Raw genomic sequence first — 21,946 nt, 5'->3', positions numbered from 1 at the left:
ACCGAGCCACTGCTGTAGGAAATGCCACCAGCCTACTCCAGAGAGCAGCAGAAACTGGCTCTAAGGAGAAATCTGTGTGAGTTAAAAGTGCCACACCACTGTCTGGAGAAAACCATGTCCAATTTGACCCTGTTGGTAAGTAGAGACAATCCTTAAACTGGTCCAGAGGCATCTCAATTGAAGGTGTCTGAGCTGGTAATAAGCAGATTTGAGCTAAGCTGGTTAATGATATTTGCAAACAAGAATAAGTACATTTGCACCTCAGGTGTCATTTGCTTAATTCTGAGAGCATGTCTAATGTGGCTGGGTATTCTTCTGGGTATTCTGGCAAGAAAGCAACAGCATATTTTTGGTCTGCCTTATCAAATGCATCACATCAGAGTAGGAAGCAAGAGACCTCCTCCTGTTTGGCTCTGGTTCAACTACACTCAACTATTACATTCTAGTTTAGGCACCAAGTTGTCTGGAAGCCATTGACAGAGTGCAAGGAGAGAGGCAGAGAGATAGGAAAACACTCGGAGGACTGAGAGCAGAGAGTCTGATTTCTGGGAAGAGAGTAACATCAAATCTATACAGTTTTGTTAAATGCTGATGAGCTGGGAATAAAAATGCTATCTGCTGTTTATGTTGGGGAGAGAATTATAAGGTGTGATATACAGGGTTTAATTAGGAGTAGCAGGAATAATATTTAAACACAGAAAATGTCTGATCTCAACAGGGGAACTCGAAGTGAAAGATGTATGAGGCTGTAGACAGTCTTTCAAGAGATACAGTGAATGCCCTACAGTCTGTGGTTTTTAAAACTATCCCAGTAAATCTTTTGAAACATATTGCAGGCCCAATGCTATTTTCAATGAGGTGAAATGGAGACTCCAGACATGTTTCTGGATGAGAATCTCAGTGGTATAAAAAAATATGTAGTAGAGTTTTATCAGCAGAGGCTCATCTTGCATTCCTCACTTGTGGATATGTTTTTTCCTCTTAGTATTTCATAATTTAGTTTCTTAAACATAGAATATTCAAAATAGACTATTTCAGCAGCCACATGCCACTCCCCCACTGCTCCTTCTGCCTTCACTATTACCTTTGTTTGGTCCCTTGTCTCCCAAACAATCCATTTGCCTCTACTGACTTGTGATGTTTCAGAGTTGCCCTGTGTTAGATCATGGGGTTGTGATGTCCAGCAGCAGAGTGCTCAGTGTCAGCTTACTCACTTTGCTTCTTGCCTTAGTCCTGTGAGTGTCAAACAGAGAGCAAAGGAAGGGAGCAAACCATCCAGCTGGATTTTGGGCACTGGGCTCAGATCTCCTGTGTGTTAAAGAGATGCCAAAGGCTGATACATGAAAAATACAGAATTGGCAAACTCCACTCTCACCTGTGACTGATATGACAGTAACACCCTATAAAAGAGTGAAATGCATTAAAGACACAAGCTGACTGTGAGCAGTGTTAGAGTTGTTAGGAAGCTACTCCTCCCTTAGAAAAGGGGGTTGGCCAAGCCTTTTGGCACAAATGCCTCCTCAGGTGCTCTTCACCAGCTATTAGAAGAAGTGCTGGTGGGCAATATTTTTGGACTAAATTAGCTGCTACTTAACTGATGCAAGGAAGGCTGACAACAGGCCTGGAAATCACTTTTCAAGCATTATCTGAAAAATCACTTTTCAGCTCAAGAATTTCCATTTCCAAACCCCACAGAGACAAAAGATCATTCTGTTTCCTCAATCCGTTGCTTATTGACTCAGGTTATCAGTTATCTCAACTGATTTCAGCTCTTCTAATACCTGCATTTCACTACAGATGCCCAGAGGCAAAGGGTACTTAGGAATTAGAGGTGTGAATTCATTTCCAGAGGCACTGAAACAGATTTAACAAAATCCATTGGGTAAATATTTAGCTGCAGGCTTGTTTTTTAAGCAATCCTGTGAAATTGTGTTTTACAACACAAATGAATGGAAAAGGGGACTCTAAGGAGTCAGAGAGGCAGATTATTCACAGTTGCTCACAATTTTTTTTTTATTAACCATTTTGCCACTCAATCCTACTTTCAGAGCAGCTAGAGAGCATAAACACCTTTGCTGCAGAGTGCTGAAATATTTGGCAGAGGCCTTTTGGTAGAGTCCCTTGCATACACATCTTTATTCTGCACTCAAAGAGAACAACTGAAAGGATTTCCAATGGCAATCTCCAGCACCAGGAGGTTTGTTTCTATCAAGTGCCAGTCATCCCTCACTATTTAAGGCTGTACCCTCTGATACACAGCATCACAGAGATTTGGGAGAGACAGAAAAGCATTACAGGGTAGCACTTCTGCAGGTAGTACTTGTAGTCAGTCAGTTTCTAACACAGTCAGTCAGCCTGCAAAGGTTTTAGCATAGCAGTCATGTAGCTTATAAATAACCTGGCAGCATTAATAAGGTCAAAATAATGAGGGGGAAAAGAAACAGTAACAGGATCCCTTCACACTTAAGTTTCAACTAAGATTTTGCTTTTTTGATAATCATGCTAGGTGTGTAAGAAACACACTCAAGATTGAGACACAAATAACTAAAATTTATCAGATAATTTCAGAGTGTTCTGTTGAAATTGTTCTGACTGCAATAGTGTTGCTCTCTTGAGGGGAATATTAGAAAACATCCAAAAACTTGCAAGTTTTTAAGATTATATATTTATAAAATTCTAAAAATACATACACGTAAAAAATTATAAACTCAGGTACTTTAAAAAGAAAGAGTTGGAGAATCAACATTTTTAAGCCCTGAAAATTGCTGAATCTGTCAGCAACAGTTTGTGACATCAGCTGAATTCTTGAACACTGCCAAAAACTCAGATACTGGAACAGTTTTAGGTGAGCTGCTCTGAAGAGGAAAAATATTGAGCACCAAATCCAATGCTTCACATCTGAATGCTTTCTGTTCACCTCTGAAATCTCAACAGAAAAGCCAGGTACAAACATTAAAAAAAAACCTGCACTGCAACTTGAATATTGTATTTGCTCCGATCAGAATGACACATCACATTATCTTAGTCCTGACTGCTCAGTCCTTGACAGGCAAAGGATTAGAAAAACAATAAATAGAGTACAAGGAAGTACTCTCTCAAATGTCTAAGGGAAAGATGTTCCTATTCTCCTCATGCACACCAAACAAACAGTAGTCACATCTGCACATGTTGTTACATCAGGATAAAGAAAGTGTTCATTTTATGTTTGTTTCCCTAGTATTAAAAACACTGACTGCAAAACAGGTCAACACCTGAATGTTTATGGGATAGAAAACCTGTTAAAATTAAACTTTTTAAGCTTCCCACAGGCAACACCTACTTAGAATAATCATTTCTTCTCTACTTCTGTGCATGAAAAAGATTTCTATACACAGTTTTGATCCTTCCAGGCAAAATACAGCATCTGGACCATCACTGACCTGGTACAAAGGTATTTTACTTGTTCCTGAAGTCACAAAGCATCAAACCCAAACTCCAGTATATGCATCAATTTATGCTGATATTTATGGAGGAAAAGTACAGATTTGGAAAAAAAATGGACCTTAAGGTATACTTTTCAGCCTTTTTACAGGGTGACTTTAAAAAAGAAAAATGTCTTTTTTTCCTTGTTTTTTGTCTTTTTTCTTTTTTCCCTCTGTAAACAATCCTCTTTTATTCCAGGCAGGTAATTGTATGGGAAAGTAAATGTTAGTTCTTTAAAAGAAAGGGTTTAGGTTTCTTCAGAAGCTGAGGCAAAGCTGCCTCAATGATGGAAGAGCAGACACTTAGATCTGCATTTAATGGCTCCTAGCTAGAGTTACTGTGAGTCCTGGAGCAAAATATTGTGGTGGATTTCTCTTGTCTGGAACAAACACTATGAATTTTACTTTGAAAACATGGCATCCTGGTACAACCCCTGCTTCTCCCTTGAAGATGTCCACTGTAAAATGCAACAGTACTTGCTCTACTCCTTGCATGCCCCCAGGTAATCTCCCTCAGCATCAACACTTGGGACAAGGCAGACATAACACTGCTCCTCTAATTTCTGCCACAAAGGGCAAAATTAACATCTCTCCATAGAAACAAACACTTCTAAAAGTCAGAAGCCATTTACTCTGAGAATTGCTATCCCTTAGCTTGCTGTAGACTTACTCCCTTAAGCTGATATCCAACACAGGCTGCTACAGCAATATCCTTTCACAAATGCAACCTGCACAACATCTTATGGAAAATGTTTTGTAGGGATCTCAAAGTCCCAGTAAACATGTCTAAAATCTCTCCCCTTAACAGTGGGCACTGAAGCCTGTTGAAATCCACCTGGAGTTTATGGCTGCAGCCCTGTCAAGTGAAATACCCTCTTGTCTGTGGACAAAAGGCAGCGGCTGATGTCTGCAGCCATGCCTGGCCTGCACTGACTGGTGCTTCTCCACAGCTGGCATGCCAACTTTCCTACAGGTCATGAACTTTAGAGTGGCTCTTCTCCAGCATGGTACATTCATTTGGAGCAAAAAAGAAGGGAACAGAAAGGGTGCATATGTCTGCAAGAGAGAAAATTCTTCTCTTGAAATACAGAGTTTAATCTCAGTTCCACTTAAATCAATGAAAAGGCTTGCAATTACTTCAATGACAATGAAGTCATTTTTGCCAGGATTTAACCTATGTTTAATTTTAGCCATAACATCTTGTGTTTTCAAAAGTAACCTATGATTTAGGATACCTCTATTTCTGGATATATTGTAAGATGTCCATTAGATGTCCACTTTCATAGAAGAAGAGTTTTCATTCTGTACCAAAAGATCAAGCTGGGCAATGAAAATAAACATCATCCTTTGAAAACAATCTCATCTGTATATTTGTTTATTTTGTAGTGTTGCAGTGTTAAAATTAGAATGCTGCAAGGTTAAATTGTAATGTGATCAGATTCAAAATCAAGAGGGAGCCAAGACAAAAGAACAGCGACATCAGAAATAACAATCCATAAGAGATGAATGACAGCAATGTGGGAATCAACAATCACTTCTCTTTAGTCACTGTGAAGTTCTCAATGAAAAAAGTGGCATTTGTCAGAAACCACAGGATCTGGTTCATCCTAGAGTGGCAGATGTGAAACTGTCACTAATGGAGACTGTATAAACCATTTATTAATTTTTTTTCCACATCTTTATCCACTTTAATAACTTTGGATTTAAAATAATATGCTGTTTTTACAAAGACAAGGAAGCAACCTAATGACCTCGAGGTAATAATTTCAGTCACTGATTCCAGTGGAAGTAATCTATCTTAGCTGTCCAGAATTTTGACATGAAAAGTGTAACCAGCAAACAGTGAATACAGTTTGGGGCACTCCCAGAAAGAAAGGTATAAGATATTCTCTATCCTTATGCAATAAATCAAAAAAGGGAGGGGGAAGTTATTTTAAAATGTGGGCATAACTACTGAAACTCTTCTTCTTGGCCTGCAGGAGTTTTTAGGGGCCAGGCATGGTCTGTTCTGCCTTCAGCACATCAGTGGGATCTTTCTGTTGGCATCTGACCAGCCAGTGGAAAAGAAGATGGATTAGCATTTTCCCAGGCAGAATGTACTTAAAGCCCTGGTATTACTTGCCTAGAAGGTAAGTTTCAGAAACCAGAATGGGGCTTCAGATATTTACTATCCCTTTTTAATAGGTGCATTTAAACAATATAAATGCCCTGGCTTGACAGTTAATTCAAGATCAGAAACATCATTATGAAGACATATTCTCTCATGTGGTAGCACTCAATTTAAAATACACCATGTAGAGTATTTTATTTCTGTTAGAAATTACAATTTACATGTTAAAGTTTAGGTTTATGGACAAGGGGAGGGCATTTCAGCTAAACAGAAAATATAATATTTTTGTTTTTTTACAAAATGGTGAGATCATTGCAATGTTGTCCTTACACTATTTACAGCCTTTCATTATTTATTTACAACCTTAACCCAGTCTTGGTCAGAATTCAAAATACAGTTATGTGAACTTAGTAAAAGGGAGCAAAAGCACTTTGTGCTCCTTGTCTCACTATTTTCAGATCTGTAGCTGTTCTCTACATTGCCAAGTCAAACCCCAAACCAAAGAAAATTTTCTGAACTAATTACACTGGTGGACTGCTGGAAAAACTTTTTATTTCCTAGGCTTTAGAAAGACAAATGGGAACAGAATGGCCTGGCTACATTCTGAATTAGCTTTTGGAAGGATTTCTTTGAACTTCACCCAAAACTTAAGGGCCTGGGATGTTCTACTATTCAAAATATATTTCTGAACTGCAAGAGCTATTTCTGCACCTACCTGATACATTCTCTGCCTTACAGAAAAAGAACTCCTAGAATTTCAGTAGTTTAAAATCACATCTTTCTCTCCATGCAGCTTAGTTAAATGTGTTGAGTCCCTTGTATAACTAAGAGAAAACAGAGAGCAGGCTGGAAAAAAAGCCCTACAAAGAAAATGCTTCACTGTTAGCCATACACAGTCCACAGGTGTGGAGTTACAATCTCTCCTGCAAGGAAGATCCCCAAGATCCCCAAGACCTGAAACTTCCCAGAACCACTGCAAGCTGGTGATACTCCAGTTCATGGGAATTTGTTTCACTGCTTCTCCCAACTGGTTGTGTTTGATGGCACAAAGGTTTCCTGTTGCAGCCACTTCTGTCTGCTTTAAAAACATTAGAATGTCCCTTGTGTCAGAATAATTACACTTAGGCTCTTAAAAACCAAAACCCAAAATGAATAATTATTTAATTCTGCTTTTAGTCTCTTAAGTTATTTATGTGATGTACAGACTTTTATATTACCAACTTGGAGGAAAAAAAAACCCCCTACTAATGGCAATCGTAAAACATACTCCTTCTTTAGATTCTAATCATGGTTCAGGATTACTCCATTTCCCTGAATTTAATACATCACTAATAAATTCACTCTGTAAAGGAGACTCAGCACTGAGGTGCAGCAACAACATGAAAGAGAAGGCATGGCAGAAGCTGGTTTCATAACCTTACACATGGTCCAGCTGTAAGAAAAGGTTTCCTCTTTCACCAGCAGCCAGTGCCCTGTCTCTGTGCTCACAATCCCCCATCATTCCTTTCTGCACCCACAGATTCTCCTTTCCAAAGATCATTGCCAAGTATTCATGGCAGAGACCACCACTGCTCCCCTGTAACACATTATCTTGGCAGTTAGGGAAGGGATTTCCAAGTCTCCAATACAAAAGCACTTAAGAGCACTTCAGAAACAAGATGGGAGAGAAGGGAGAGACAATGCAGCCCAGGGAAGGCAGTGGGGACACCAGAGGAGAAGGGAAACACAGGGAATGGGCAGCCTGGAAGCTAAGGGGTTCCTATCAGTGCCCTTCACGTCAAGATACTGCAAGTATTTTCAAAGCCCACAGAAGAGAGTGAATTGTACCTTTGCAAACAGAGTTTTCAGAGGTCAACAGTTACATTTCTAACAGGGAACAAACACAGAGGGCTTATGGAGTAAAACAAGAAGCACAGGTATTTTTGGTCAGCCTACTGATGAAGAACACATCAGCTTGAAGCAGTGCACCAGAGAAGCATTTGGGCACCTGCTGGATGGCTGCTGATGTGGGAGCTGTGTGTGCACTGCTCAGGAAACAATGAATGGCTGGCAGGAAATGATCATAATCAAACAGTAACTCTTTTGCTTAGAGGCCAAAGGACTAGGCTTTGTTTCTCAAGCCACAGTAAGCAGCACATTTAAGATGCTCAGGACTGATGCAGTAATGTACAGGGTAGGATAATATTCTTTGAAGATAGCTATGGCCACACTTCCAGTGAAACAGGAGGCATATCCTCACCTCTGTATCCACATCATTGCCCAAGACTAGCAACTTTCTTCCATCCTGCAGTGCTGCTAAGATGTATAAACCCACAAAATCATGGTTTGAGATGACAGCCCCTTTCCATGTGTCACAAACTGGTGGTTTTGGTATAATACTGTCCCAGTACATCCACCTGTATAACTGGGACAGATGCTATAAGGAGAAAATTACCTACTAAGATGTGAAGAGAAGTTTGAATGCCTTGTTGCCATAAGGCAATGAGGTCTAACTGGATTTTTCCTAAAGATTAAAAATTACCATAGTTTCAAGACCTGAGTGCTTAAGTGCATTCCTTAAAGCCTGATGATGAAAATCCTCTCAGGAAACTAATACAGGGGATGAAGTAGAATTTAAAATAGTTTGTCTATTAGATACTGGGGGGGAAAATCCATTTGTGTTGCTATTTAGGGCCATAATGTTTCTTTGAGTAGGGAATCACACAATACCATTTCTATTAAGCTTAAATGTTTTCAAACATAAACTTCTTTAAAATAATCCAATTAAAGCATTTTTCCATGTTTAAACATATTCCAAATAACATGTGTTACTCCTTATTTTGGAAATCATTGCACCATTTGTTCTGTCTAAAAACCACATTTGTATTCATACAGATGAAGTCTGATCAGTTAAATTCTGGTGTTACTATTGCTGTTGAATTTTCCCCCTAGATTAGTTATACAGTTTGACCGTGCTACTAAATTAGGCACCCTAGGAAAGCCAACTAACTGAAATATGGTTTCTTCCAGGAAATCTGGAAAGGATCACATTTTCCCCTTTCTGCAGTTCCTGACCCCTCTCCAATTAGAGAAAAGAAAAAGCAGACAGATTTCTCTAACAACTTTTCCTCATGAAGATCTTCATCATCATTCATTCTCAAACAGTCCACAAAGAAGACAAGAGAATCATATGGTAATCTCCTGTCAGGCAGAAGATCTTACCAGTGCTTCCTGCCCCAAGCATTTGTACAATGGAAGCTTTTTTTCTTGACACTTTTGAGGACTTCATTGTGCTCATAAATCCTAAACAACTGTAAAAGAAACTGGTGACAGATAAGAAATCATAAAATAATTGGTGTTTAACTACAGAAAAAAATTTTCTTATTTTGGAAATATGCTCTTACAGACTACTGTTTTCAAGTGTTATTAGTGGGTATTTACCTTTTGAATACAAGTACATTTACTTTTGTGTCTGTGGAAATAGATGCACAACTTTTTTTTTGTCTGGGTTCTGTAAATATTCAATTAAGCTAATAAACATTTAAACTGAAACAAATTAACTGTGCCAGCGCAATATCTCTGTTTCAATTAACCTTTTAATTTAAATGTTCATCTGCCTACTTTCAATATAATTTAAGACTGGTAAAAATCCAAGAAATCTTCAATATAAGTGAAAGATAGCCTGACTAGAATGGTAATAAGTCCTTAGGTGAGATGTCAGCAATGAGTTTCCGAGCAAATTGACAATAAAGAAGGGTGATGTACTTATGAAGCCTAGGGGTTACAAAAATGGAAAAGAAAAAACCCAACCCTTTTTTTTTTGCTTTGCTCTGCTAACTTCAGCAGAATTAACAGTCAAGATGTTCCTAGTTTTCCCATATTAGCATTCCTTAGTGCACCCTCAGCTTCAGTGCTGTTGTCAAAGGGTGCTTGAAAGTCCAATCTGCCTCTTTCCGTTCTAAGAAGCACTCCACACAAAAATACCCCTAACTAGAGACAGCCAACAGACTTTTAGTTCTCACCTTGTGATAGAAATGTGTGAGAAGGAACATTCCTAATTACAGTTAGTAGGTGGGTGGGTGGCACAGTGCCTCTCAGCCCTGCAAATCCAGCTGCTTTCAGTCCAGTGCTCAGCTGCAGCTCTCAGTGAGACTGGGCTGGGACACCTCAGAAGCAACCAGAGCTTCTTCAGCATCTCAGAAGAACAGCACACAATGTGACACCATTAATAGACCACCTGCCCAGCAAAAGCAAGGGGAGACTTGCACTTAGCAGTTGTTTTACCCTCCTTCACCCAATCTGACAGTACTTCTTAGGTCACCTATCTTTAATAATAGAGCTCATGGCATTTCATCTTTTCATTAGTCATTTTTCTTTCTAGAAACCATGAAAAACAAGTAATTCAACCCAATAATTTATGTCTAATGACAGACATGAATTTCTTCAGGTGTGTCTGTGTGTGCATTGGTGCATATTGACACACACAAAAGCAAGTACATGACTTGGGCTACATGGGACAGGCAGTCAGGGAGGGAGGTGTCTGGTCATAGATTCATTAACTAGTATAGCCTGAAGTTGGTGGAGGAGGTGGTAGAATCACAGAGAAGACCTTTTCCATAGCTCAGCATCTGGATAGGACCTTTAGTCTTTGATATTCTGAGCTACAGACCATCCCAGCACAGGCTGATCAGGCAACAAATCTGTTGGAAGAAGCTGTGCTGCCTTTTGAGCTCAAAGACTTAACTTCTCTAAGAGCCACCAGAGGCCTTAAGCTTCTGGCTAAAGGAGCTGATTTTCTTCTTTTGCTACTGAAAATAATAATTTGCACATATTCCCAAAAGCATCTCTGAGTTTTAGGGTCTCTGCACTATATGCCCACCTTAAAAAGCTTTTCTTTTGGCTGTACCTCTACCACTCCATCAGGATAAGAGAATTTTCTTCTCAGGGTATCACAGCATTTGGCATTTTTTCCTTAGGAGACCCTCCTACTGGAAACAGGAGGTTGAACAGACTCTTTCGCTCTGCAAAAGAACAAAGAAATTCTCCATGGTTCATAGCTGCAGAAAACAACATGCAGCAAGCCTGAAAGCAGGGGAGCTCTAGCATCTCATGACTGTTCTGTAGCACAGACTCGTGATCTATGAGCACTTGGGACTTGGCAATATTGAAAACAAGCTCCTCAGAGGAAAAATTACAGGAAGTCTGACCACAGACAAATGTGGCCAAATGGCAGCTTTACATGTGTCCTTGAGGCATTAATATACAAGCTTCCTTTCCTTCCTCAGTAGCTATAGCAGTCCTGGACCAGAGCCTCATTTTCCACAAGCTGCTGAATGCGTTTGACCTGTTTCAGCACACACTTAAAGCTGAAATGGGTGTTGAAGCCAGCCTTACAGACATCCAAGATGAACATCCTGATGCCACAAGCTCTTGTGCTCTATGAAGAACTGAACCAACTTCTCCCAGGATGATTTCATAGCAAACTTCCTTCCAAAGAGAATGGTTTTAATTTTCCATGTTGAATAGGTTAGGTGGTTGGACCTTTTGGAAATAACTGCTCCTGAAAGCACAGTTCCTGCATGTGAAGAAGACATTCTGGACTGCTGCCAGTGCCCACTCAGGAAATGTTAGTCCTCCCTTTGGAAATGCTTTTGTTCATTTTGATTGAGCCAGATGAACATTTGGATATGGAGCTCGAGCTCCTAGAGTTAGCATCTGCTACTGTAATCACCCATGTACATATTTATCCCTAGAAAAACATCTCAGCCATCTGATAGCTGAGTGAGGGACTGGCCTGCTCCTACTGGTGCACATATTCCTATATCAATTAGTCTCTGCAAGTCGTTCCATATTGGAATCTTGCCTACGTTACTATTTGCATACAAGGCATATACACATCGTATCACGTAGCCTTATGATTTCCTGTCTGTTTTGGTTCCTACTGATCAAGAGTCCAGATTTCTTTCTTTCTTCAAGGAGGCTGACACACAGTCATGTCAGTTCAATGGGTTAATTTTTTTTCTTAGCAGTCAAGTCAGTTAGGTATTTCTGCTGTTTTCCACAAATCCAAATCTAGTAAAAAGATTATCATATCAATAAATTGTGTGATTTAATCTGTAGGAGTGGGCAGATGAGATCTCCCTTGCAAATCTGTTGACATTATTAATGAGTTACAGTTCTAATGCTGAATAAAATCTGAATTGCAAAACTGTGCAGTAAATTTATTCTCAAGGCACAGTAGTGCATTTTAGCAGTCTTCCATGACTTTCTCAGCTGGTTCATGTACAAAAGGCACCCATAAACTAAAGAATTATTGTTTGTTTATTTTAAAGGTTTCAGCTAGCAGAGAGTATTAATTGTTTTGAAGGTTTTAGAAAAGATTCAGTGGGGTTAATGACACAGTAGAAAGTAAGAGGAACAAAAGCCCAAGGGGAAGGTTCATATGTACCCACAGATGCTACAAATGAATAAAAAGGGGCATTTGAAAGCACACCAAATTCTTCACCAAATCATGACCAAATTTATAATCTTTAAGGACATTTGTATAGTCTAATATTGTTCTAGAAAAAAATACATGTAATGGAATGCTATTTGGTGAAGGAGACTACCTTTTACTGACAGTTCTCATATTCCTTCTGTTCACGAGGCTTTGCTGAGAACATGATTTTCCATACCCCTATTTTCATAATCTCTTACCTTTTTGCTAGTCTTGCAAAGATGATTAGCTGGACACATTTCAGTGTTATTTTGCTGGTTTTGCTTAATAATGAAGGTTTTAACTAAGATTCTCACTTCCTTTTCTCCCTTCCATGTGATAAACTATCACATCTGTGATTACAAACACAAAAAGAGAGGGGTAGTACTCAGTAAGAAGGTGCCCGGTTTCCTTTTATCTAGATCCCTTAATTTCTTAATTCCCTGGACAAACTCACTCCTAGTGCATCTCTGTGACAGTCAGTTAGATAATGTGTTAGTGGTACTATGCTATGAATCACTTGCATCCCTGGTACCTTATACTTCAGGCCACAATGGATGGGCTGTATTAGTGAAAGAGCTCTTAGGTGTTTGAATTAGGTTCCTCATTCACCCAACAAAAAAAGGTCCCTAAATCTAGACAGATTAAGCTCCCATGATTGCTTAAATAATTTGATCTGGACTCCCTTACTCTGCTCAAAGTGGTGGAATCAGAGCTAAATCACTGTCCTACTTCACTTGAGTTTTCCCTCGTACAGCTAATCTTCCCCTTCAAAGACTTCCCCCCTTTCTGAATCCTCATTTTCAAGAATCCCTCCTCAACTTCTTGCAAACCTGTCTAATTCTGGGATCAGGGATCATTAATGGGCTGCACGTTTATATGGTTTTTTATTTCACAAATTCTCTCCCAGGCAGAGTGGCTGCTTCCCTCTTCAGCAGCGTTGAAGTAACCTCACTACAGCCAGGGGAGCCTGGCTCAAACCTGAGCTGTGACCATGCAGTCCCCACAGTGCCACACAAAGCACACTTGCTCAGGGCTGTGAAAAAGCTGCCCACCACTCAGATTTGGCTCAATTATACCCTAACTCAGACTGCCCCCTCCTGTCACTAAAAGGGGTGAGTGAGAGGAAGGCTTGGCCTTTGCACCATCCCTCAGTTTCCACAGGAATGCTCCCAGTCTGCCAACAGTGGCAATGAGCCCTTTGAACACAGGACCACCAGGGTATAAATGCATGGGGAGAAACAGAGAGGTTGCTTGAAATCTTTTACTCAGGGCAGTGGAGAAGGACTGCACATTTCAACACCCTTGATATGTTGCCTGGTGTTAAAGCAGTGTCCTAAGAAAGAAATATGTTGTAATTTGTAGACAATAGAAAGCATTCAAAATGTTGGAAAACCTTGATGGGAAGCAGGAAAAGTACTAAACCATCTAACTTGAATTTCAGGAAGGCTCTCCATCTTCTCCACTATAGTTTTAGTCCCTCAGTTTTTCCCCTTCTGAAGTACTTCCTCCACCTCATGGATGCCACTTGAAAGCCTGTCACATTTAACCTAGTGATGGGTAAAAGCAAAAAACAGTGCATAAGGAACATGGGGGAATTACTAGTTTTTTGAGTTTGACATGGGTCTGAATAAACATTTAAGTTCAAGGCTGACCTTAATTATTGCTCTTTACCTCTGTGGATGAATGGTTAACAGGGTAAAAACCACAATAACCTGTGGCACTGTTTCCACTTTCATGTCTTTACAGGTGCACTGAAGTTTGTTTAACTGCATTAACAACACTGCTAGACTTAAAGAGGCAGCATAAAACCTGAAGGAGTAAATGATATGAAAATTCATTTCCAAGAAGACTCAGGCAACCTGATGAAGCAAATTGGGAGGGAGAGAGGAAGAAGTGTTAATAAATGCTAAAGAGAGCAGATCATTAAAAAGTACTGATAATAAAAATCATTAAGTAGATAATGCCCTGAATTCTGACTGAAAACAGAGATGTTGTGAACCACTGTGCAGACAGTAACAAAATCAAAACTTGTTCAACACCTTCAAGTGAAGCTGAAACAACAAAAACCCCCTACATATACTTTTTGCATTGATTTGAAGACAATCACCTCCTAATCTGTAAAACTGGTCTCTCTGCAGTAGAAGTCTCTCTCTCTAATTGTTCCAACTGCTATCAATGTTTTCACATTGTCACATTAGCAAAGCAACTTTAAAATAACCATTTGGAAAAGCTAGGAGGAAACTCTCAGGAAAGTTGAGCTGCCACAAGGAGGAGGACTAAGATCTCAGGTTATCAATGCAGCTGTACCTTACCTGGGTCTGCAGTTTAACACCTCCACACGCCTCTACCCTCCTCTGTGCACAACAAGTACTGGGACCTGGAGCATTTGACCTTCCCCAGCTCTCCAGCAGAAACTCCAGTGCAACCTTTACCTTCAGCAAGGAGCTGTGTTCCTTTTCCCCCTCGTGTTCTGCGCAGAGCAATCTAATACACCTCATCATGTGGTGTGTTGCTATAGCAGCAATGAATCCAGCTGCTGCAACACAAAAGACTGACAAAAAGTTGGGTTTTTTTCCTGTCCACCCACCCGGTAAAAGTCAGGGTTGTTTTCTCATGCAGCAAATCTAACCCAGATAGGCTCATGTCACCTGTGAGAGCTAAGTAATGGCAAAGTCTAAAAAGAGAGACACAAATAAACTACAGGTTTTGCTTTGGGGGACAACTTAGGGTTTATTTTTAATAAAACAAATGAGTCAGTAGTATGACATCAACACCCCTTAAGCACATAATCATTATTTTTCTGCTCCTGCCATTCACTGGTTTCAAAATTTAGGTCCTGATCTCCATAGGAATTGCTACCACAAAATCATGCTCAGCAGTCAGAAATTCACTGGTAATACAGGTACAGATACAGAGCCAGTATAGGTGGTGAACACCAAATTTACACCTTCAGAAACAAAACAACCATGCACTTTCACCATTGTGGTCTGGAAAAAGACTTTTAAAAAATTTTTTGCTTCTGGAACAGAAATTAATTTATCTGGAAATCGCTAAATAATCATTCCTACCAAATTAAGCATGAGGACTAACCATAGCAGAGACTTTTGAGTTAAACACTGATGCTTTACAGCTTCAAATGTATTCTTGCACTACTGAGACATCTTATGAAAACCATTCAAAATTTGCCTTGAGAAGTGTATTAGAACACATGAATTATCACACTAAGGTCCCAATCTTGTAACTGAGTCTTAAAGAACAAATTCATCCTGCAAAGCAGGGCCATATTCTTCCTCCAGCAGTTTCAGCAGGGAAAAGGACAGAACATGTAATGTAGCCAAGCCTTTTCCCTGCAGAAAGCTTCTGCAAGAGAAGGGACTGAAGTGGCAGCAACCTGACACCTGCCACATGAACTGGGTCTTGCATTTCTGAAATGGTCCTATTAAGGTTTTCCCAGGAATCTGCCTTGCCCAAAATGTGCTAGGCATTTTGACTAGGACTAACTGCCTCTCATTTTCAGGATTAAAAAAGCCTGTTCAAGGTGTGAAAGATACTATTGGTCGAGAATGTAATCCAGCAACTACATCATCAAAAAGTCAACTTTTCTATTTAGTTCTCAATTTGTCTGAATGTAATGGAAGATGTAGAAAAAACAGCTATTGCTATCATGGACCTCAACCCACTCCATTAGAGAGTCCAAAATAAAAATAAACCCCTAATTACTAATTCATTCTCTTTTACTGCTTTATAAGTAGAGTCAAACTCTATCCAAGTTAATTCATAATATTTTTACCCTATTTTCATACAAGACTTGCCAAAGCTGTTTGTGGAATCTGCATCTTGCTGTATCTGTCAGCAAAAGCTGGCTTTGGAGTCCACAGATCTCCAGTTTTGAAGATGCTCAAAGTAGCAGCTGTTCTAAGAGACCTCTGAAGATGGAAAATAGCAATGCAGGCTCCTGAAAGAGTCACCCTTACTTTGCCTTGAAATAGGTATTTACCTATTGATGCACATTTAAAATTCTGTCTGGCACTCTGGATATAGGGTCAAAACACATGGTGCAGGGGGATTCTCACAATAATTTCTACAGTTGCTAAGTGCCATTCTCTTTTTAATACACAGTGAATTTTCTTCCCCTGATGCTGACGATCAGAAGAGATAGGCCATAAAGCACATCCTGAGGTTGTATAATATGTTTGAGTTTCAAATGCTACAAAGTTGTTTGCAACACTGTGTTAAGCATTTTACCCACCAACAACTGCAAAAAAGCCCCAAAAGCTGAAAGGCAAGCAAACTCTCCATGCACATCTGTTAATATTACAGTCTGTCTTGAGTACTGTTAGTGGCTTCACTTAGATTCTGTATAGAATAAAAAAAGTAAAAAAGAAAACCTACTAAGGGATTCTAATGGAATATATTAAACAGCATCACCTGTTAGAAAAGAAATGAACAGAGGCTTTTGAAGAGCAATATCCCTCACTTTGAACCCACAAATGATCCAGGTCAGGCAGCTGAAGCTGCAGGCTGGAGCCCCAGCAGAAGTCCCCTCCCACTCCATGACCAGAGGGCTTTCCCACTCAACAGGACCTGCAGTCGTACAGCACCTGCTCACTGTTTATAGAAGGGCTGACAACACACAGATTAACAGAGCCATAATTTCAATAATTCATGTCTTCTCTGATGTCCCAAGGCCATAAGCAGCCTCTTGTGTCACTCATGATTTCACGCTTTCACAATCTTTATCTTTCCTGCTGTGTTTCCCCCAAACCCAGATCTCCTTCATCCCATGGATTTGTAAAAAACTTCAGGGGACCTGCAGGAAAATCCAGACAGTTTTAGAAGTTGTGCCTGTCAGTAATGGAAGACAGCCCTGAACTCTTCAGGGATTTTTTTAAAGACAGGTAGGCACTTGGAATGTGCTACAAAAGGTGGAAACCAGCTTCCAGATGGCAGTTACTTTTGTATGGAAAGGGTTGGGCACGGCTTGAAGCATCATCGTGTGCTCACTGTTCTGGAACAGAGTCAGTTAATAACTACCTGGGAAATGCAACAGGAGAAGGAGCCAATGTCAAATGAACTCAGAGGAAGGTTACTCTGCCTTTCTTTAAAGGGGGGGGGGGGGGGGCAGGGGCTGCCTGACACACATGGCATCAAGCACGTGTGCACTTGTAACACGAATAGCTATTTTCCCATCAAAGTATTTTCTCATAAGAAATGCTACTGAACCTTCTAGAGGGCTCTTTTCCTACTGCCATAGGATAACTGATCCTTTCCCACAACACCTGAGCCATACAAAATAAAGCCTGGCTCCTGTGGGTACTGACTCCCTCTGGATGAACTCAGCCTGCAGCAGCTGCCAAGACTTGACTTTCCCTTTAAAAGGCAGTGTAAGCACAAGGGATGGAGTAATAGCACTGCTCCAGCACTTCCAAAGCAAAGCAGGAAATGGCACAGGGAATCACATCTCACTGCTCCACTTGCCTGATAGACAGGCAAGGACTTCCTTCACAGCACCCCTGCCCAGGCACCAGGCAGCTGCTTGGGTCAAGAGGCAGAAAAGGCCTCCCTAGTGCTGCCCAAAGGGCTGGAGGCTGAGCTGCAAACCCAGGAGATGGCGAGATACTAAAAGGAAACAACCTGAGGTTGGGGCTGTTTGCTGCCAGATTTCTGAGCCTGAGATGATCAGTTTTACGCTTCCTTTATACAGAGACCAGTGCCCAGGCTTCTTTCCTCATTTAACTGCTTTCACAAGGAGCCAGGACCATTAAGACCCATCGATCCAAGATGCATCCTGGCTGAGCCAGCCTCGGTGTCTCAGCAGAGCTGCTGGGCACAGTGCAAGGGCACCCAGTTGGCTCTGAGGGGTGTCAAGAAGATGCTGTGCCAGCTCTGGCTCCCAGCCTGCCAGGCTGGACCCAGGCAAATCTTGCAGTCACTTGGACATCACCTCAGGGTTCTGCAAGCCCCAACAGCATGGATCCAGCTGGCTTTGCAGAGCCTCTAAGCCCCATGCAAGCTACTGCAGGGGAGGGCAGGGCCAGCCAGAGAGCATGGCTGTGGCTGCACCAGTGCTGGCAAACCCGTCTGGGCTCCAGCTGACCCGGATGCCCTTCTCAAGTTAAAATGCCTCAGGCCACAGTGGTGGAAGTACAATGCACAATCCTCTCTGTGGCTGAGCCATTTCACAACATTGCAACTATTTTGTTCCAGTTCCAGCACTGCTGGGAAGGCAGAGAGGAGAGACAGGAGGGAGCATTCCTGGATTGGCACAGTAGAGACCCTGCACTGAAGGCAGGCAGAGTTTGTGTTACGAAACCGCGCCCTTATCTTGTAATAGCTGAAAAAAGGTTGTGACAACTAAAGTCCTTACAGCTCCTCCTTCCCCCTACTCCCTCCTCCCTGAGGATCCAACTATCTGGTAACTGGCAGTGCATGCCACTGGCAGCCAAATAAACACTCAAGCCCTATGGTGCAAGAACCCACAGTGTCCCAAAAAATTATTTCAATTATTTAACGAGCTGGATTTCTCACAGAGTGTGTGCCTCTGGTTGAGATTAAACTCTGAATGCAAAATAAAGCACTTTAAGCAAAATAGGTCAGAATGAGCAAAAACTCTTTGAAGCCTGGGCTCAGCCTCCCTTTTTGCCTACTAGCAATGGACTCCTGGGGTGGCTGGGAAGACAGGTGTGCCACCCAAGTACACTGCCAAACCAAGCCAAACGAGGGACCCCTAGCTTGGCAGAGAGCAAGTGCAGCAACCCTGCCTGCACACACCTCCATGGATGCCTGCAAGATGCCTGCCAGCTCCTACAGGATTGCTGAACAACTGAGAACATCCAGATACATGGGCAAGGGAAAAGAAAAAGAGAGGAAGAAAGCAAGCAAGCAAGGAGGATAGATATAATTTCCAGCCTATTTTTCATCATTCTTACCTCTTCCCCAAGAGTGACTGTGAACAGCCTAGGAACTGGAGGGTTTGATCTGTGTTCCCCATGCTGCTACAAGCAGCACATTCTCTCCAACACAGGACTGGTCTGTGCAATCCCCTTGTTAACTACTGGTGGGCCACTAGGAATTTTTGGTTACTATTCTAAATTGTTTCTCCCTCCTGAGGAGAACTCACCAGCCACTACAAAACATTGTCAAATATTTGCCATCCTTGTCAAGACTTTGTCGAGTCAGTCTTTGCATTTTTTCTCTCTCTTCTAGGTGCCTGACACGTTCCTTGTCTCATCCTGCTGCCCTTCCAGAGAATGGTTACTATGGCACTGAATGCAAGGCCAGGGATGCCGTATGAGGCAGCACTGTAACACTGAGGGGAACAAATGTTTGAAGACTGGACAACAACTCTACAGCAGAGTGACAGCTCGAGCACTTCCAAAGCAGCAGAGCAGACATGCAAACACAAGGGACCAGGGAGCAGTTTGATGAAACAGCCTTTTTCTAATGGTTCTCAAAAGGATATGTTTAAAAAAACATCCTCAAATAAACTGGCAATTAGGTTCCCTACCACCACGGTCGCTTACACTCCTGCAGAGATAGTTTCATATGAAACACATTTCTTCATTTATATTTTAACATATTTCTGCAAAGGCAAGAGCTCAAACTGCCTCAAAAAACCATTGGGCCTAAATCTCCTTGAATCATTTTCAAAAAAATCAGCCCAGGCACTGGCCTCTGGCCACTCACCCAAAAGCAATGGGGCTGCTGCTGGTCCTGCCCAGACCTCCAGCTCTCTTGTCCCCCATCAGCACCACTGCCCAGCCATCAGCACCTCCAAGGTGCACCCCCAAGCAGCTTAGGTGAGAAATGTGTGCTGGGGGCACACATGCTGTAACTGGCATGCAGTCATGGCCCAACACAGACATCCTTTTTTTCACATTGGGCAGACAATTTTTAAAAGAGTGCAAGGTCTCTTTCAGCAGTTCAAGGATAAATCACCTTTAAGACATAAACAGACGTAAGCAATGGACGAGGTGAAGGCAGCAGACAGTCTGAATTTGCATACATTCTATTTTAAGCATCTAGCATGAATGACCTGAATTGCCCATGTGGAGACACCTGCCTCTCTCCAATGAAGTTACTGGGAAATTGCTGCTCCTAACGCTGTTGTCTGAAATACATCCAAGTTGGACGCCTAAAGCAGATGGTATCAGTACATCTCCTAAGGTTCTGCTCCAAGCAGGCAAACCTTAACCTCTTTTAAAATGAACAAAATAAATTACTGGAGTGCAGACTAAAATCCAGGTAATCCAGGGGCTGTAGGGACTTTTGCAGAATCCCCTTATGCCAGAGTGGTTATAGTTGCTGAAAGAATAGCAGTGAGGGCTTCTGCCTGAAGCTCTAGGTCACTTCATCCATATTTTTTTTCTTTTACCTTTACCTCACCTCACCAGCACAAACTGAAGAAGATCAACCCAGTTCAGAAAAACAAACCTTGAGGGCAAAAGGGAGACCAGCCAAGGAGGTGGGTGGAAGTCAGGAAGTGCCACCCTTCCCTCAAGTCAGTGCTTGTGCCAGGGGTGGATGGATGGTGAGTGACAGTGGATCCTCTCAGAACCAGGGCTTTTAGACAAGGAGCTGAGCAATATTTCTGATCACCTATCATTATGAGTCATGCAGTTCTTCTCCATAATATTCTGCCCTGCAGTACTGGCCAGATTATGTTATCAGTAGATAATTTGGATTGCTAAAGTTTCCCCAGCAGTTTCAGTCAGACACACCAGTCTTCCTTGCTTTCTGATCCCAGATCCAGGTTCCTCTGACAGGAACAGGTATTAGGATTCCTGCAAATACAAAGCTTTATACAGTCTCCCAGAATGTTTAATCCCTATGATTATTAGGGATATATTTACATACTGTCATTATCAAATTTTGTTTTGTTAAGTTTGAGGGAGGTTTTTTTGCCTACATCTGTCACAAATATATAAATATTCTGCCTTGTAAGAGATCTAAGGATTTCCTTTTTTCAGCTTACCATAAACTATACATGGTGATGTTTGCCTCTGCAGATATGTGGTAGGAATCCTGTTAGCATTTACATATGCCTCCCTAGATACTTATTCCATGCTTTAATTAACCCTAGGATTTGAGTCTTTCATCAAGTAGGGTCACTGTAGTGTGATTTAAACACTCAGACACTCAGCCAGAGGGAGACAAGGATATTTTATTTTCAAAATTACAAAGGATATGCCAATAACCTTTTAAGTTCACTAGTTCATTGGCAGTTATAGCACCATGATAAAACCAAAGTCACTGAAGACAGCACCATGACATTAGGAGCTGAAAAGCTAAAATGGATATGCAAGTCTGGCCTGTTTTGTTTTACCTAGTTTAAGGGTATCAAGGGAAGTGTGCCATATCTATCTGACAGCCTGCTTTTATAACCACAACCTGGCATTTTATATTTACAGCTTGGCACATACTATGAGGGAAAGTGATGTGCGGCACTCATCCAGTTCCTCATCTGTGATAAACATTAAGCTGCCACGAATTTCAGAACAGCTAAGCATCTCTATTTGAGAGCAACCCTGTGGTCTGGCAGGTAGAGTGGGACCAGAAGCAGAGGCCACCAGCTAAATGAGACCTCAGGACCTCCCCTGATCTCACCTGCCAGTCCCAGGCCCTGGGGACAGAAGTAACAGCACTCATCTCTCTGGGCCTCCTGCTGCTAACCCAGGGCCAGCTGACTTAGGCTACCTGAAACACCACTGCACAGATAATGCACACTGCACCATCTGGAGCTTTCCTCCTCAGCCACAAATGCCAGAAACCTTATTTCAAAGAAAATAAATAATCTATACATTTCTTGTCCATGTGCTACTGGGAGCTGACTGCCTGTCTGAAGCTGAGCCTGGCTACAGGTCAGGTCTGCAGGTTTCCAGAAGACAGGGGAAGAACCAGACTCAGCTGATAGGTGAA

At 41.5% G+C, this 21,946-nt stretch overlaps 1 protein-coding gene across 5 annotated transcripts in view; it reads right to left on the bottom strand.

The window, feature by feature from the left end:
* DTNA (dystrobrevin alpha) overlaps positions 1-21,946 on the bottom strand; it is a 224,385-nt gene that overhangs the window by 110,054 nt on the left and 92,385 nt on the right. The window contains exon 1 of one of the 5 annotated variants that reach the window (XM_077185295.1): positions 14,341-14,489. The exons of the other annotated variants lie outside the window; for them this stretch is intronic. The gene's annotated coding sequence lies outside the window, so the exon portion shown is untranslated. Of the gene's footprint in view, positions 1-14,340; positions 14,490-21,946 lie in introns of those variants that run through there. 5 annotated transcript variants of the gene reach the window in all.

This window comes from Agelaius phoeniceus, chromosome 1 (genome assembly GCF_051311805.1).
Source record: "Agelaius phoeniceus isolate bAgePho1 chromosome 1, bAgePho1.hap1, whole genome shotgun sequence".
Lineage (NCBI taxonomy): Eukaryota > Metazoa > Chordata > Aves > Passeriformes > Icteridae > Agelaius > Agelaius phoeniceus.
This window is presented reverse-complemented; position numbering and strand designations above follow the sequence as displayed.